The 17,080-nt window shown below is 41.6% G+C and overlaps 1 protein-coding gene and 2 long non-coding RNA genes across 4 annotated transcripts in view; 2 read left to right on the top strand and 1 right to left on the bottom strand.

Moving 5' to 3' along the window:
• The window catches only part of LOC109289126, a 12,248-nt gene extending 8,249 nt beyond the window's left edge, over positions 1-3,999 (bottom strand). The window contains exons 1-2 of the long non-coding RNA XR_002095302.1: positions 3,903-3,999; positions 266-273 (exon numbers count right to left, since the gene is read on the bottom strand). This is a non-coding gene — a long non-coding RNA (uncharacterized LOC109289126). The remainder of the gene's footprint in view (positions 1-265; positions 274-3,902) is intronic.
• Positions 1-4,190, top strand: part of LOC109289125 — a 10,515-nt gene extending 6,325 nt beyond the window's left edge. Inside the window, exon 3 of the long non-coding RNA XR_002095301.1 lies at positions 4,181-4,190. This is a non-coding gene — a long non-coding RNA (uncharacterized LOC109289125). The remainder of the gene's footprint in view (positions 1-4,180) is intronic.
• PHF2 (PHD finger protein 2) overlaps positions 1-17,080 on the top strand; it is a 206,117-nt gene that overhangs the window by 70,696 nt on the left and 118,341 nt on the right. The gene's annotated exons all lie outside the window — the stretch shown is intronic.

Genomic DNA, 17,080 nt, shown 5'->3' on the forward strand with positions numbered 1-17,080 from the left:
AGGGAGCTATTTTTAGACCTACTGCCATTGTCTCTCAAGCACCCTCATTCATCCCCATTCATCCAGGAACCAAGTTACACAGGAGGGACAGGTATGAGTTATAGGTTATGACATCGGGGACACAAGATGGAAACTTGACATGACTTATGCTAACATATATATGTAGGGCTAAATCATATAGTACCAGTAAAACAGTAATATGAAACAGTATATATCAATATAAACATAATAATTGTACAATATAAAGAAGGAGAAAAAACAAAACAAATACAACTTGCTACCAAAATAAAATGCTGAAGCTTATCCTATTTCTTAGCTCACTTATACTTATCTATAGGGAATAGAGAGGGAGAGAAAAAGTCAGAAATGGTTGGGGAAGGGGAGGGAATGTGTTTTAAAATTAAAAAAAAGAAAAACTGGGGGTTTTGCTACATATTGATTGCTTTTTGGTTCCATATCATTATTCTTTATTCTTTATATTTCAGTTGACTTTAGATTTCCTAACCAAGAGTAGTGCCCAATGTGCTTTGTGCTGTATATGCATGTACAGAGGACAGTCTCTTTCCTAAAGTGCTTATAATCTGCATATTATAAGCAAGGGGCAGAAGAAAGAAAGAAATCTTGTTGCATGAATAGGGATCTGAGATAAAAATGACTGTAGACATTGTAATTCAGGAATTAAACCAGATCTCCAAAATCCTAGTTCGGTACCTTAACTACAATTGTATTCTTTCCCTCTACAGTATGCTCATCAAGGTGATTTTTCTCTACTGCTTCAAATAGTATATGAACCAGATACAAAAAGAAAACACACGATGAATGTTTGGGAGGCAAAGAAACCTAAAAATAGTGTGTTTTTATAGGTGTAAAGAAAGACATCTTCTACAGCAAGATTCAAATGATGAGGCAGAGGTATGTGTAAACAAAAAAGCTGGACTTAGTTAGAAAGAGCTCTTTATGAGTTAGTACAATTGGTAGACACAACAGTTGCCCACTGCAACCAACACAGGAACGCTTCTGTTCTTGCACACTCCCTAACTCACCAAGGATTTTAATGATATAAAACACTAGTGAACGGGCATTAAGCTTTCCTTCCTGAACAAAATACAAATATAAGTTTATTGGCTTTTTGGGTGGTTTTTGTATCAGAGTTCAGCTCATTCTCATTTCAGTCCCTAGTCTTGCATTGTTTTGGGTCCTCTGCTCCAGAACCTTAACCAGAACAGTAGAGAATAAACTTAAGAGAGGGTCCTTCTCAGTGGAACTGGATCTAGTGCATGCTGGGATTAAACTCTCAACATTTAGTTAATGCTGTATGAGTGCAGGAAGCTTGCAGTGTATTCGCATTATCATCAGTACTTAGTGCCTTGTTGATTACTGAAAATCAGAGGGTGTATAAAATATTACTTGCATCACCAAGTATTTTTTGCACATACCTCTCTAGATGCTTTAATTTTGCTTTACAAATATTTTTTATGTAATTATCTGTATTGTATCATTGGACTGTATAGTAGAATAAGTTTTGTAGCTAATACAATATGACAAAGCCTCATCTGCTAAAATTAAGGTCATGATTGTTATCAGTTCTGTTGACTCTTGTGGGGGTGGGCAGGCAGGCATTTAAACCCGCAGGAAGATCATGTTAATTTTAGTGGGTATTGGATTGGGTTCCATTTGCAGTTTTTAGCAAAGTACAAATATTCTACAGTGGACCAGGAGACTTCAGTGTCACACTGACTGTATTTTGTTATAGGTGCTCCATGGGGGCTTTGCATTAATATTTGATCTTTGACATTAATTGGGGGTTGCCTATTCTTTTTCTCTATTATATTTCATACTCTGTGTGATGGTAATAGTGTGCCAAAGCTGCTGAATATTTATAGACTAAAAGATCTGCATCAATACGCTTAGGATGCTCCTTTTCTGCTGAATAGCTCTGCCAGATGAAAGCTTTATCCTGTTCCACATTAACATAAAACATATTCAGGTAGTATCAAAAGGCCACTTCTCCAGACTTCTGAAGGGAAATACAAGGAAAGTATGACTGGGATTGATCACCTATGAGAACTTCCAACAAATGTACTAGATACTAGATTGCCAAACAGACGTGTACAGTTTACCTGTCTTGTAGTTTAGCTTCCTAGCAGAAAACTGAATCTTTCTGTAGTCTAACTAAACTTAAATAACAGTGTTATTAAACTTGGAAAGAACAGAAACAAATGTGATGGTCTGTATTCTCCTTCATCACTGATAACTAGCTGTGCCTCTGCACAATTCTGCATAGTGCTGTTTTGTGTTGGCCAGGCCACTGCAAAGAACTTTTTGAATGTTCGGCTTGTTTGGTGTTAACTATATTTTCATGGTAAAAGACTATAAACAATCACCATTGTTGGTCTGTGTATGCTAGGCTGGGGTCTGCTTCAGCAGGATTGTATTGGCCAATACCTGACATATCAGCAGAAGATGAAACAGAAAATTGTGCACAAGACACTTACGATAGCTAGAGATAAAAATGTATGCATAAATTCTTCTTTGACACCTGTAGGCTATCAGCTTACTTTACAGCATGAGGCTTTATTGCCGTCATCATAATATCATGTTGAAGAGCTTAGATACAATGGAGTGTCTTTAATGTTCCTGTAATGGTTTAGTTCTCCAGCCAGCTTACTTGTCTTTATGACTCGCTCCAGCAATGAATTCCACAGGGTGATGATGAGTATTTTTGCACTTTGCAACATTTTCTTTATATCAAGCAAAATTGGGGGTGGGAGGGGGCAAAATGTGGCCCGCGGGCCGGATGTGGCCCTCCAGGCCATTCTATCCGGCCCACGGGGCCCCTAAAAATGTAGAAAGTTAATATTTATCTGCCACTGGCTGCCTGTCATGCAGCCCTTGAGATGTCTTGCCAAAACTCAGTAAGCAGCCCTTCACCCAAAATAACTGCCTGCCCCTGAGGTAGATGCTTAAAATCCACAGAGATTTATTACTATCTGATACCAGAATGTGCCATGGAGTAACTCCCATTTAGTTGGCTGAATTGCAAGAGGGAGGACTTTTGCAAAAGTATGGCGTTGCTGTTTTTTTTATCCCATGTCTAATTTTGTTTGTTTCTAAGTCTGCTTCTTTCTCTTTTGGCTCTTGGCGTGTTTTCTTTCATGTGTTGGGAAGTAGAAGGAAGGAAACAGCATGAGTAGAAGAGGAACCAGCGCAGCTCTAACCACATAGGCTAAGTGGGACTGATAAACTTGTTTGCCAAGTATGGATGCCAGTGTCTTCACTAAATCTTTAGAATACTGTCTTCATGTGGCCTTATTCACCTTTAAGCAGGTGTCTCCACATATGTTCTGTATGGCTTAGCGATATGTGGCTGAGTGTTGGCAGACTGCTAAGAAAGAGGGACAGGATCAAAGTAATCCAAGGAGAAACATCCTGTCTACTAAGTGGTCTTGGATTCCAGCTATATGGATGTACTGTATTTACTTGAATATAGATGACTCCTCAGTAATTAGATTCTATATATGGAAAACATATAAACTTGTTACAACTGTCCAGGCATAGAATCTAATAAATGGAGTTTTGCCTTGAACTTTTCCCCCTCCAACTGCTACAGCAGGGAAAATAAATCTAAGTATTCAGGTAGCCTCCTTACCCTCTGCCTCCTGCCAACTTCTTCCCCCTGCAGCCTCTTCCTCATCTCCTTACTGTTAGACCCTACTCTCCCTGAGCATGTGGGAGTGAGGAGCAAATTTGAAAACACTGACCTGACATAAATTTGCTTGTAGTACCCAAACACTTGTAGTAATATGCTTGTAGTACCCAGACACCTAGTTCACCCAGAATCGATACGTTTTGCCTTTTTAAAAACTGATGCAAGTTGTAGCACAGGCACTCTATGACCATACTTCTAAGCAGCACTTTTGAACCTACTTATATATAGTACAAACTATGCATGATATTAGTCCAAAGCCAAAAGGCGCACGATTTATGACATAGTTCATTGGGCTGGGTCCTAGCAGTCAACAGCATTTCAGACCATGGTGACCCCATAGCTCAGCACTGCTCAGTGTGTATGTATTCTCCAGATACCCACTACAAAGGATCCATGTGCTAATTAGCCAAAAGTGCTAGCCATGTGCTAATTAGCCTCCATTCATGACTGGAACCAGGTGCTTGTCATGAGTCCCAGGAGGCTCCAAAAACTTATATACATATGAGACACAGGGCAACCTGATCCAGCTTCATCTCGTGGAGGGTGGGCCCACACTAATCATGTGTGACAGGCTGAGAGAGAGGGCAGCAGAAGGATTCTGGGTCGAGGTTTGGGGCCCCATTTAGTTGATGTTTGCTAGACATTTAAGGCTGGTGAAGAAACAGGAATCATTGGAAATGGGAAAGAAAGGCATAGCTCAGCTGTGGGAGTGAAGCAGAAGTCAAAATTTATGCAGTGTAGTGGCTCATCAGGACTGGGAAAAGAGTCAGTGCTGAGTAGGACTGTGCTCGGTTTTACGGGCACTACAATGTGTCTTATTCAGATAAGCTGTACCAACATATCCTTGTGGTAGGTTCCCATCAGCATGTTTGCCTAATATGGGCCATGTGTTTTATAGTCATGCTCAGTGTTGGCTGCATTTAATCAACTTCATAGTTGTTTTCTATTACTGAGCACATGCTACTTTTGGCAGCAGTTTAATGATAGACGGGGCACATCTACACGTTGTCCTACAGCAACACAGCAATGTGCTTCATCGCTGTATGGCACACCGTGGCAATGTAGAGATCACACGGGTCGACATGATGACCAGCTACATCGCTGTAGCAGTGCGCTCCCCTGGTATAGCCGCACTACGCAGTACCACCTGTATTGCGCCGTGCTTTAGTACTTCCGAAAGGAAGTACTAAAGTACGGCACCGTAGCAACGTTGCCGTACGGCGACATGTAGACGCACCCACCATGTATTTAATAAGTTTCTCTTGTATGCAAATGTAAGATATAGGGCTTTCCCCCCCCCCCCGCTTAGTGGGGAAAAAAAACTCATCTTGTATTTGAGTAAATATGGTATCTCCAGCGAACTTTGGATAGTTATAGGCATATCTTATATATTAGTGTAAGTGTGAGAGCAAAATCAACCTGAATGGCCAATGATGATGATGAATTTAACACATAGATAGCAAGAGGTTTTGTTCAACAAAATGCATACATGCATCTCCCCAGTGTTTCCTCTGTTATAGGTAACCTTCTCACAGCATTGCTCAATGTATTAGGCCAGTGGTTTTTAACCTGTGGTCTGCAGATCCCTGGGAGTCTGCAGACTGTCCAAAGGGTCTGCAAAAGATGACTATGATCAAATAAAAGTATGTGAATACCCACACTTACAATTCAAGGAGGTCCACACTTCCATTCAAAATTTTTTAGGGGTCTGCAAATGAAAAATGGTTGAAACCACTGTTGGGCAAATATTCAACAGGAACTGTATGGCAAACCTATATACAGTTAATTTTATTGTTTTAAATCAAATACTAACTGTAGAATGGAGCAGGATTTTTAAGGGAATTAAAACAAGGGAAGAAACTGCATCTCATCTGATTATCCTCTGGGAGTTTTGCTTCAAGGCATAAATCAGCTGATTGAAACGCAGCTCAGCCCCTGAGGCAAGAGGCTTGCTAGTGTGAGTGGGACAAGTAAGAAGAAGGGGCAAAGGAAGAAGTTTAGGGTGGAGCACTAGCATGTCTAAGGATTGTAAGGAAATAGACTTTTCTTCATTCATTCTTTTGATACTGGCACAAACTTTGATCTGGAAGCTGTGAAATGCTCCAATTTTTGGCTCTTGGCTCCAATTTTTTCCTCTTGCATGTTTATTTGAATTTTTGTATTGCCTTTTTAATTGTTGCTATTATGATCAAATTAAAATATGTGGTCAGATCCACCTCTGTTCAAAGGTCAGCAGAGAGCCCTTTGCAAGTCTATAAAAGAGTTCAGCATTGGACTAGGCTGATTTAGATGTGACTGCTTTGTGTATAGGGATGGCAGAAGGCATCTGGCACATTGCAGTGCAGCTCAGGGTGGAACTTTCATGCCCTTGAGCTCCTTCATTGCTGTACAAAAGCAACACTGTGGGGTTGTGACCTTGTGCTTGCCTCCCTACCAATAGCGCCTGAAGAGGCAAGGGAGAGGGAGAAGAAAGGTTAGAAGGTAGATTCCTGTCTGCTTACCTGTAGAAAGGGCTTTGGGCAATTTCTTGAGGGAGTAGGTATATAAGGTCTACGTAATGTATCTGTGGTTCCTTGAGATGCTCAGAGGGAAAGCCTTACCAAAGTGAGGAGCAGTATTAGTTATTTTACATCTTACTGGGTGCATCTAGAAGAGATACTTACTGTGCAGTAGCTCGTTACTACTGTGCAGTAGTGCTGCCCGGAACGAACTATGATGTGGGAATCTACTGTGCAGTAACGGCAGCACTGTGAAGTCATTTAATACTTGGTTTTATGCAAGTACTAAATGACTGTGCAGTGGGCATCTCATGTAGATGCACCCACTGAAAGCTGAATATTATAGGAATGTAGGACTGGAAGAGACCTAGTGGGTCATCAGATACAGTCCCTTGCAGGCAACTCTAACCAAATATTCCTGTTCCAAAATTTATCAGCTTCAGTCTTAAAAAAGTTGGGGTTTTTTGCCTTTCCCTTTCTACTGGAAAGTTCTTCAAGAGCCTCATTCCTCTGCCAACTGGAAACTTTCTAAAATTTTTCAGCCTAAGTGACTCATAGTCAGTTATACTTACTTTTTTTTTTGTGCTAATGTTGCCCTTCAGAGCAGGGACTTGGGAGAGCTGGACTCAATACCCAGGTCTTCATTACTGGCTCATTATATGACTTGGAGAAAATACTTACACTTCCCTTTGTCTCAATTCTGTGACTGTCACATGGGGATAATAGCACTTCCTTACCTCCCAGGGTGTGGTGAGGTAAACGAATAACTGATTACGATGCACCTAGACACTATATTGATGAAAGCCATTGTGAGAGTCAGACAAGTATGTAGTAAAGCAGTCAGAATGCTTTAGAAACTGCTGTTTGTGGGTCTCTGTGAACATGAAGTGCCTGTAGCACCTGCCAACATAAGTATTGCAGAATGCAGACATTAGATCGTTGGTCTTTAACATTTATTAAACCGATGCCATTAGCATCCCCCTCCCACATGCTTAAGTATATGTACAATATTGCATAGACTGAGGCCTTGGTACAAATAAATATAGATAGCCAGATTCATCCCTGTGTTAACTCCAAGTCTCTGTAGTTCACCCAGGGAACCTCTCCCATTTAAAGTAGTCATAATATTTATGGTGCACCTATTTTCACCATCATTAGTATCTTTTTGAAAGAATGCTGTCCAAGAAGTGTATACTCAGTGAGGCCATGCCCCTAGTGGAATGCAATAAACCACAAGAGCTATATACAGGGCAACATCTCATCAAGCTGTGACATCTCGTTTTTCTTCTATAAATCATCAGTGTGTAGTTATTCCCAACCCATTATTTTGTGTTCCTTTGTTTTCCTCTTAATTTATTGTCACCAGTCCCAGGAAAATACACACACTGTTCTCCACATTCTCTGAAGTATTAATATATTAGCTAAGGTGAAGAAACACCGTACCACAATGAGTTTAAAAAATGTCAGTGTGCGATGCATTCCTTTGGCCTATACATTGCATGGTATAGGAATGGGAAATTGAATCTCTCTTAAACTAACCAGTAAGTCTTCCTTCAGATTACATCTTAATAAGAAAGGGAATATCTCAGGTAATCTTTGATTTGGATGCAGTGTATTTTAAATAAGTGTCCTAATTATAGTGCTCATCACTTAACATTAATTTAATGAACATCCTCATTTATAAGGACAAGGTTGGCAACTAGAAATTAATGTTGTTAAAACCACAAGTCTCCCAAAGGAAAGAAAAAACAACCAGAAAATCTGAGAAGAAAATTTAACCTTATTATTTATATACAAATTTGCCAGATGTACATTTTGTATAAATGCATGGGGGCCTTTAATATATGCCATTTTGAAACCACCAATTTTAAGCCATCTATGGACTGTGACTGGAGTTGCTGCTCACAGTGCACTTGCTACCTGATGGCTGCCTGCACGTAGAAAATGCTGTTGTATTTGGCACTAAATGGCAAGCTTGTTAGCCTAAGGCATAATGGAGTTTGAACCCTAGAGATGATTTCTTTAGGTCAAGATCGAGACAAATGAGCTTCTGCTGTGGACAGAAGACTTTTGACTTCAGTTTGTCAATCCAGTCCATCTTCTGAGGGCTAAAATCATACTGATATAAGCAGACGTGGTTAAATGGAACAAATGGCCTGTTTTACTGTATTATTCCTCTGAGTTGTAGTACTTGCATTATAGTGTTCTCAAATATTGAGGTGTATTTTTCTGTTACTTGCATGATGCCAAGGGCCACATTCCTTTTTTGATGATGTGCTGAGGTGTAACTGCATAGCATTCTAGTCACAATCCCTCTTGTATAGGACTTACAGTTTAAGACCCTGATCCTGCAAGTGGATCCATGTGGCCCCTGGATCTCAGCAGAGACTTAGGGGTTGCCCCTCTGGATCCAGTGCCATGATCAGAGCTCTGAATAAACAAGCAACACAAGGAATGACAACAGAGAATAGCATAGAAAAGGCACAGAAGGACAGTGCTGAAAGAACATGCCATTGTTTTTCAGTGGTGTTGGAGAAGCGTTCATGTTCTATTTCTTTGCCTTTCTCATTTTATTGCTTACTGCTAACAGAACAGCTGATTTTTAAAACACAAAATCTGTCAGGAACAGTCATTTTATCCAGACCGACTTTCTTTTCCTTCCGGTTTCTCCTAGAAGGTTTGATTCTAATGTAACTTGAAAGTTGGCTCCTGTGTGCTCATTGTGCACCTTTCTCACTCAGCATCCATGATTCTGGAGCTCTGAAGTTAAAGGAGAACAAATGAAACTGATGAGTGCTTTGGCTGAGTAAGATGAGAGTAAATTTGAAGGGCTACATTATGGTAGCTCCACAGACGCCATGATAAGAGAGCAATGCCATGCTTGTGTGCTCTGCAAGAGGCCTAGAATGCATTTTCCTTCCAGAGACTGAAGTCTCCCACAGTTGTTGGGTCAGCACACACTCCCCACTCAGGAGAACTGGTGCACAGCGAGCTATAGCAACTGCTGAACCTATCCTCCTCCCTTCACCTTGGTGGAAGAGCTTTTCTATAGCAGAACTGCATGGCTAAGTACAGACAGTCAAAACGCCTGAGGCTGAATAGATTCAGTCTTTGTAGGTTAGTCTGAGCTGCACAGATTATATTGAAACAGAAGTGAACAGACATTTACCTTTGATTCAGGAAATGCAGCCAAGTGACAGCAGCAGCGCAGGTCAGAAGCTGGGGGAGTGCTAGAGCACGGGGTTTTTGGCTTTGTGTTCACTTCCTCTTCCTGCTACCCCCAAGGTCTCTGGGATTTGCAGTCCAGACTTACAGCAGTAGGACTCTGCAGAGTTGCTCATCACTTCTTCTTCCTGCTTCCAGGTGCCTCTGGGATTTATAGTCCATACACAGTTGCATCCAGCAGTAAGTTAGAGCAGGGGAAGGGGTATTTAACCCCTGTCCCTGACCCCAGCCCCCAGCCAGAGTTTGTTGTGGGGGGGGGGGGGACGACAGTCCGTCCCACAGACTGGGCTATATCCCCAGCTGGGCTTGCCCCTGCCCCAACCCTTGTCAGCAAGCCTTCATTGCTCCAGCTAGGGAGCTGAGGGGCGGGGCCATCCCTGTTCTCTGGAGCAGACAGCACAGACCAGCCGAGCCCAGCCCAGGGCTGGAAAGCTTTCTGGGATGCTGGGGGACTGTGATTTAACTTAAACCAGGCAGGGGTCTGGGACAGAAGTTTCATAAACCAGTTTGACCTATATCAGTGAAGTCTGATACTACAGTCAATTAGGTTTATCTTAAAGCAGTTTCAGCCATTTTGAAACTGGTGCATCTACACTGAGCTTCTGTTCTGTTACAGGTTTAAACCAGTTTCTGATCGCTTAAATTGGTTTATATGTAACTTCTATCCCTAGCCCATGTGTAAGCACAAGACTTGCAGTTCTGGGCCCCTCTTATATGGGCCAGACCAAGTGTGTGAAGTTCCTTGTCGCTTCCAAATACCACCACAGAGCCATATAAAAGGGGTGAGGAGGCACAACTGACCCCTAAAGATTTCAGGGCTTGGCCCCTGGAGAATTCTACTCCTTATGCCAAGGTGACTCACTGTGTGTGGTAATTTAGGGCTCATTCCTTGAAAAGCTTTTTCATTGAGAACTGTAAATGAAGTCCAGTGAGAAGCTGAAGAGAATTCTGTGACCTTGGGTTTGCAAGTATTGGGGCTCTTTTTAAAAACAGATTTAGATTTGTGCTTTTTCCTTGGGTGTCTGGTGTCTTTCTACATGGATCTCTACTGTAAACTTTTTTTCCTTTCCATCATTTTGTATAAACTTGATTAATTTGCAAATCCTTAATTTAAAATTGTGCACTGACCCATCTCTCAAATGGTTTTCATGGTATAATACAAAACGCTTCCCAAACTAAAGTTTGCAAGCCTGATTTTTGACTCATCTTCTGAAATACACAGATCTAGATCTCAACTTTGAGGCATGGGTTAAAATTGTTACCAGATGTAAACAGAATTGGAAAAGGGTGTTTGCAAATTATAGCAGCTTAAAAACAGAGTTCACCAGAATCTAAAAATATCCTGGTTTTGGCCACTTTTAATTGGAATGAGAAAGAGAGGTGAGAAGGGTATGATATAGTTTTCGCTATGTTAATGCTATACTTTACCATCTTTGCTGAATTTTCATAGTTTTTAGTTCAGCATTTCTGGTAAGTTTACTCTTAAAACTGAATTCTTTGGTGTTTAATGGTTGTTTAAGTTCAAAATTATTATGGGAATGTAATTGTGATGTTATAGCCAACTTCAACTTCTTCTTAAAGATTTTTCTCTGGGAATTTTCATTCATAAATGTAATTACAGAAACAAAGCAAAATGTACACTGTGATTATTTACTCTTTAATGCCGCAGAGCTTTTGAGTAACTTTGTAGTGATCCTTCTTCCTTGCGAGTTGCTTTGAACTGGCATAAATGTTTTGTATTTCAGACCTTTCTGGATATGCTCACCTAGAGTGCCACATAGATGAGGTTTAGCTGTTTTGTAAATTTTGTGATATTTTCCTAATTTTTATATATAGAGCTTAATTCATTTTCAGAACAAGACAAACTTAATAAAAGTGTATATATGCATATGTGTGTGTGTGTGTGTGTGTGTGTGTGTGTGTATATATAATGCATACAGCTAAATATTTATTTCAAGCCAAGGTCCAACTGACAGAACTGGGATAATATGCAACACAGCAGTTCCTTTGTTCTTAATCTGACGCCAGTCCTTACATTTGATTCTGGTTCAATACCACACCATGGTTTAGAAATGTGTGTGGTTATGATTGCCAGAGACAGTAACAAACAGAACAATTGGGGTACCTTTTGCTTTGCTGTAAAGTCTGCTGAAGTACCTGTTTTGCTGCCTTTTTTGCTTTTCTTCTCCAGCACACTGTGATCTGCTGCCTCTTCCACAAGTGTGTAGCATGCTCATTGCTTCCCTCTTCCACTGCCCTGAAATATCCCCTTCCTTTGATCTGCTGTACTTCCTCACCTCTTCCTCAGACATTTCATATCCCTGAGAAATAAACACCATGGGGGCCTGCAGGTGTACAGTACACGTAATGATCAAGCACTCATGGAGAAGCAACAGAGAGGAACACCTTTATGCCCCAGGTGGATCCACAAGCTGAGAATGTGTAAACTCACATGCTGGGGTCTAAACAGCACATGGCAGTGCCATTGCAGATATATCTGAGTTAGTTTTACACATGCAAATTTTGCCTTAGCATCGTGCCTTGTACCCATGCTGTATCTGGCTATTTAGCCCAAGCACAAGGCTGTGTTAACATACTGCTTCTAGCTGCGGCTGGCTTACACTCTGTAGACACTGTCTTAGACTTATGCACAGCCTCCCAGTCCATTAGTGTTTGAGCACCTTCCATGTAAAACCAGTAGTAGTAATAATTCCCAAGTGGCTTTGGCTTTTCCCCTCTATGTAGCATATGATTCCCTCTGGCTTTTCTCCTCTATGCAGCATAAACGCTCTGTCTATGGCTAGGGGCTTTTCTAGTTTAATGAGTGTGTGTACATGTACAAGTGTGCTAGGAGCAGTAGTAGTGAATCTCTCATTTTTATTGTCTGTTACGGGGCCAGATCACAAGTTTGGCAAATTCTGTCATTGATTTCAATGTGTGCAGGATATGAGCCATGATGTTTCATTTTGTAAGCAGTGTGTGTCGTTCATGAATTTGAAAAGAAAAATCCCAGTGCAGTTCAATCATAGGCTAAATAAAGTAGAAAATATTTAGACAGAACTTCCACTGCAACTTGAGGAAGAAATTAGTTCAGATGAAACAATATGTCTGGCTGTGGGAAGAAGTGGAATAAACTTGGTGATATTTGAGGTTCTAGGACTCTTTTTAACCAGTCTCAGTATAGAATTTTTTTTTTGTTCATATTTAGGTCTCTTTCCATTAAGATATGAACACATCCAATTCAACTACCAGATGCATGAAAGGGAAGTCAATACAGTGAATTTAATACATGTGAGAGCAAAAAGTAGCTCATTGTATTTTCTTTGTGAGTTTGTTTTGCACGGCATTTTAACTTACTACTTCTTCAGTAGTTAAAAAAACGTATTGTTTCTACTGTATCATGGTAACTCCTGCATCACGTGATCAGTATTCAGCCCCCAGAGAAGACAGCACTTCAAGAAACACATAGCTCAGTGTGTAGTATGTATTGCTATGGTTTTTATACTGCTGTGGGAGGAATCATGTTGTACTAAAAACATACTATATTTATGCTGATGTTTTAAAATGTTTTTTTCTACCTGGGTTTCCTGTTCCCTTAGTACCACTTTTCCTTTTGAAAAACGTTTTGTGTATCACTTGAAGGAAAGGGTGAAAGAGAGATTACATCTCTGTGTTTGTTTCATGACCTATTTACTTCTGTCTAGAAAAAAGCAGCAGAATTGTATCTGTTTGCCTCATACAGAACAAAATCACAGCTCAAACACCCACTCAGTCATGCAAGTAAAACTGGTGAAGTGCTTACTTAATTTTTACTTACTACTTCTCAAGGTTAAGCAACTTCGAAGACAGTTTCAGTGGAAATGTTGTCTGAATTAAAAGGTATGTGAGGACTTTAGGAATCATGTGACGTATTCAGTGAAATGTTTTTTTGCATGTGTTCCTTCCTAAACAAAGACCTCATCCAGCTCCTCACCCAAACTTGGTTTTAAAGAATTTCTCACTTTTTTGGTAGAAATGAGTGTTCTGCTGGTTTTAGCAATAAAGAGTCAGAGGCCAAGAAAATGTTAAAATAAGAAGACACGCACCTGTGAGAGAGTCATTCGGAGAATGCATGCTCTCAGCATTTCTAGTTTGAAGTTAAGCATTGCGCCGAAAAGGCTGTTGTTCTTCTCCCAAGCATCTATAACATGTATATTACTGTCTTAAAAATTATCAAGCATCCTTCTTCAAACTATTTCTTTTTTTTATGATTACACACCTGGAGTCTTGGGTGCACATCTTGAGGGCACATCCTTTACTGTAGGAATTTTGAAAGCGATCCCTGCCTCTCACGAGTGTTCTGTGGAGATGTGCAGTGAGGGAGGGTGCATTTGCATCACAGTTGGAGGATTGCTATGAAAAAATTCACAGCAAATAATTTTTTTGATTATTTTGCCTCTTTTTACTGTTTACAATTTTTTGTGAAGACCAAACATTTATTTTTGGTTTATTCATTATTAATATTATTGGCAGAGTAGTTCCTAGGACTAAATCCTAGTCAGTTGATTGTTTTTGAGTAGTATATTGGGAGTAATCAATAACTGAAATTCACGGCACTTTGGGTGATCAGACTGACAGGTAAGAAGCTGCTATGTAATAATGTATTAATACTTGCATTTCAACAATGGCAGGAATAGGACACCTGGTTAGTGAAGTAAAATTATTGCATAATTATCTGGGCTTTTTAGTATTTCCTGTATCATTGCCCTTATTTGACTTAATAGTGGGCATGGAAAGAGAAAATATGGTCTCCCTAGCGCACACTTGAAAGACAATGGGGCAAGCTTTTAGTTTTAAGGATCCTGCATCTTCTTTTAAGCCTTCCTAACTCTCAGAGCTAGAAACTGTACATCGGAAAAACACTTTTGAGAGGAAGAAGTGGGATTGCTTCCAGAAACTGTATAGGGAGACAGACTGACAGGGAGAGAGACTGTAGGAGTGTAAAGAAGCAGTGCCCTCCCTGATCCAGGGAACAGGAAGCCTTAGGGAAAAGTTGGAAATTCCTACAGTCTGTCATATTGCTTTTAAGATGCATTTTCTCTGAAATGTTCTTGTTCTAAAGGAGTAATAATTTGCCTTTGTTTGACTGCTGCTTGCTATTGTGATTGCTCCCAAGGGGGACAAAACTGCAGAGCCTGATCCTGTGTCAGGCCTATTGAGGTAACCATTTTGACTAGGGACAGACATTACACGCAAACCAGTTTAAGTGATCAGAAACCGGTTTAAACTTGTAACAGAACTGATGTTCAGTGCACATAAACCAATTTGAAAATGTCTGAAACTGGTTTGAGATAAACCTGGTTGAATGTAGTATCAGACTTAACTGATTTGGCTCCAGACCCCTTGCTGGTTTAAGTTAAATCAGAGTCCCCCAGCATCCCTGCATGCTCTCTGAGCTGAGCAGGGCTCTCTGCTCCACAGCAGGGCTGGCCCCTTCCCTCCTGCTCCCTGGCTGGAGCTCAGCACAGACTTGCAGGCACGGCAGAGTCTGCTGGTTTTCCCCACCCCCCACACTCGCAGCTTGAGCAGAGATGTCTCCCTCCTCTCTGCTACAGCATGGACCATAGCCAGCATGCGGTATGCTAGCTAATGCCGAGAGGTGCCTGTGTGTGTCTCTCTCTCCAATTGCACTGAGATAGGCAGACAGAATAGTGATCGCATAGGGCTTTTGGAGCTAATCAACAAGTCAGTAGGTAAGCTGTTTAAGAAGTTTGAAGTAATGTGGAGAGAGGCTATTCTTTTGCTAATCAGGTGATAAAGACTGTTACCAGCCCCACGGCTGGCTTGCTCACCTGTCAGTTTGCTGCAGACAGTATGACGAAGTAGGGAGGAAGATTGAAAAGCTCTGTATCATCAACAAATGTAGGCACTGCACACCCCACCTTGCCTCAGAGTGTTAGCCCAGGGCTGGAGGCTGGCAATACTCCTGCCACTTGAGCAGCCAGCGGGGAAAACCCTGCAACCATACAGGCAGACCTCCCTAATGAGAGAATCCTGCCAGGGCCTGGCCACACCACCCTCAGCTCAACTCCCTATAGAAGGGAAGGGAGGGCTGCCCTAGTGCCCCTCTAGCTTCTATCTGAAGCCACTGCAGGCACGTGCCTGAATTTCCTCAGTCCAGAGAGAATGTCTGTCCAGTTTCAAACCAGTTCAGCCCAGTCAGGTTAGACTAATCTACAAAGATTGAATCAATTCAGGCTTAGGCTTTTTGAATGTCTGTCCCTAGCCTTTAGGTCAGTGCAATCTGCATGGGAGAATTGCATGATTCTACCCCAAGAAACAGGTGGTGGCTGTAGGCTTTGGATTGGAAGGAGGACTTCCTTGAAGAGCCCAGGAAGCTGGTCTGGCAATTGTGCATTCCACAGGTCATGAAATATGTCTGCAGTCTTAGACTGCATCAGTGTTATTTTTAGAATAAGGATTCTCTTGCATAAAATTTACACCTAATACAGGCAGTCCTTGGACTTAAGACATAATTGGTTCCTGAAAATTGCGTCTTAAGTAGAAACATTTTAACTCGGAACTGTTTTTCCCATAGGAAACAACATTATAAATGGGGATTGGTTCCTGAACCAAGGCCCAATACCTTATTTTCACCAAAAATAACCCAGAATTTCATACTCAGTCAATTATAGATGAGTAATAGCTACATTAATGTATTTATATTGCAAATAGCAATCATATTGATTTGGAAGGACTTCATAGTTTCATAGTAGTTTGGGGTCAGAAGGGACCTGAACAGATCATCTAGTCTGACCCCCCACCACTGGCAGAAGCACATGCTGGGATCACATGACCCCAGACAGGTGTTGGGTCAACCTCTTTTTGAATTTACCCAAGGTAGGGGCGAGGACCACTTCCCTAGGAAGTTAGTTCCAGATCCTAGCCACCCTAACAGTGAAATAGTGCCTCCTCATCTCTAACCTGAACCTATTCTCCAGCAGCATCTGGCCATTGTTCCTCGTCACCCCAGGTGCTGCTGGGGGGAATAGGACCCTTCCTATTTGCTGCTGATCTCCCCTAACGAGTTTGTAGGCAGCCACCAAACCCCCCTCAGCCTCCGCTTGCTGAGGCTGAACAGGTTCAGGTCCCTCAACCTCTCCTCATAGGGCCTGTCCTGTTGCCCTCCAACCAAGCAGGTGGCCCTCCTCTGGACCCTCTCAAAGCAGGCCACATCCTTCTTAAAGTGCGGTGCCCAGAACTGGACACACTACTCCAATTGTGGCCTGACCAATGTTGCGTAGAGGGGGGGTATCACTTCTCTGGACCAGCTTGAGATGCATCTTTGGATGCACAACAAGGTGCGGTTGGCTTTGCTTGCTGTCGTCTGGCATTGGCGGCTCATGTTCATCTTGGAGTCAGTAATGACTCCAAGATCCCTTTCCGCCCCTGTGCTCACAAGTGGGGAGCTCCCCAGCCTGTACGTATGCTGTGGATTCCTTCTCCCCAGGTGCAGCGCCCTGCATTTATCTACATTGAACCCCATCCTGTTACCATCTGCCCACTTCCATAGTCTGTCTAAATCTAATTGAAGCCTCTCTCTCCCTTCGGGCGTGCCTACCTCTCCCCACATCATGGTGTCATCGGAAAACTTGGACAATGTGTTTTC

Source organism: Gavialis gangeticus, unplaced genomic scaffold, assembly GCF_001723915.1.
Source record: "Gavialis gangeticus isolate Ggan-Ray unplaced genomic scaffold, GavGan_comp1, whole genome shotgun sequence".
In the NCBI taxonomy this organism is placed as follows: Eukaryota; Metazoa; Chordata; order Crocodylia; family Gavialidae; genus Gavialis; species Gavialis gangeticus.